The sequence below is a fragment of the Trachymyrmex cornetzi genome, unplaced genomic scaffold (assembly GCF_001594075.2).
Source record: "Trachymyrmex cornetzi isolate Tcor2-1 unplaced genomic scaffold, Tcor1.1 scaffold927, whole genome shotgun sequence".
NCBI classification, from domain to species: Eukaryota; Metazoa; Arthropoda; class Insecta; order Hymenoptera; family Formicidae; genus Trachymyrmex; species Trachymyrmex cornetzi.
Window position 1 is genome coordinate 126,187 of NW_017300275.1, and position 1,577 is coordinate 127,763.

The window sequence follows — 1,577 nt, forward strand, 5'->3', positions numbered from 1 at the left end:
CTTTGACAACATATGTCAAGGTCAAGGTCATTGGGGGGGGGGAGGGCTCCCCTAATCTACATATTTACCAAATTATTTTTTAGTGTAATAGAAATAATAATAGTAATGTGATAATATAAAAAATAACACTAGTTTACAAAAAAAATTTTTTTTTCAATTATTTTGAACCGGACTATGTTTCTCTTATAGATTTTTCAATGCTGAAAACAATGCCGCAAATGAAAAAATTCTAGCACGTCAGATTTCCAAGATAATTGAGCTTCAATACTTAAAAAATAGCTTTTTTGCGATATTTGACATTTTTTATTAAAGAAGGTTAACGTTATCTTGAAATTTCGATCAGGAGTCACGAATGTATTGTGCATCCCCTATAAAATGCATTTTTTTTAAATTTCAATACCTTACTTTTTAGCCGTATTATAAACGGCTAAAGATAGGAGCTATTTTGAATATGGTGACTCCGGCAACGTCATATGTGTATGCGGATTAATTTCTTAGGGTCACATTTTGATAACTGTACCTTAATACTTTTATGCACAGAATTATGAGACTAATCTACTGGTGTAATAAAAATACATCGTTACTTAAAAAAAAGAGAGTTGTTTTATGAAAAATATGTAGTTGCATATTACTACAATAACATTTTTTTTTTTTAAGCAAAGATGTATTTTTATTACATCAGTGGAAATTACTCATAATTCTGTTCATACCATAAAAGTATTAAGGTACAGTTATTAAAATGTGACCCTAAAAAATTAATCCGCATACACATATGACGTTGCCGAAGTCACCATATTCAAAATAGCTCCTATCTTTAGTCGTTCATAACATGGCTAAAAAATAAGGTATTGAAATAAAAAAAATGCATTTTATAGGGGACGCACAATACATTTATGACTCCTGATCGAAATTTCAAGATAACGTTAACCTTTTTTATTAAAAAATGTCAAATATCGCAAAAAAAGCTATTTTTTAAGTATTAAACCTCAATTATCTTGGAAATCCGACTAGAATTTTTTCGCTTGCGGCATTGTTTTCAGCATCCAATCTATAAAAGATACGTAGTCTGGTTCAAAGTAATTTTTTGTTGTAAACTGTAATTAAAAGGATAATTTTCGCATTGTTTGTTTTAGAAAAAATCAAGTTTGAAAAAATGTAAAAAAATTATTTATGTATAATTATATATATAATCATTATTATTTTATATATAATTATGTATGAGCGCATAATTATGAGTAATTTTTTTTATATTTTTCCAAACTTATTTTTTCTAAAACAAACAATGCGAAAATTATTCCTCTAATTATTTTTTATGTTTTCACATTACAATTATTATTTCTATTACACTAAAAAATAATTTTATAAAAGAAAGAAGAATGTATGAACATGTATAGACATATTTCATATATAATTATACATATTTATGAATATTTATGCGTGTTTATGTATGTTTATACATGTTTATACATGAAATATATATTTTTTACCGGAAAATAACTGATAATACGTATCAGTTACTTAAAATGAATCGTAAACGTTGATAAGCAAATTAATTAATATATATATATACAGGGTGT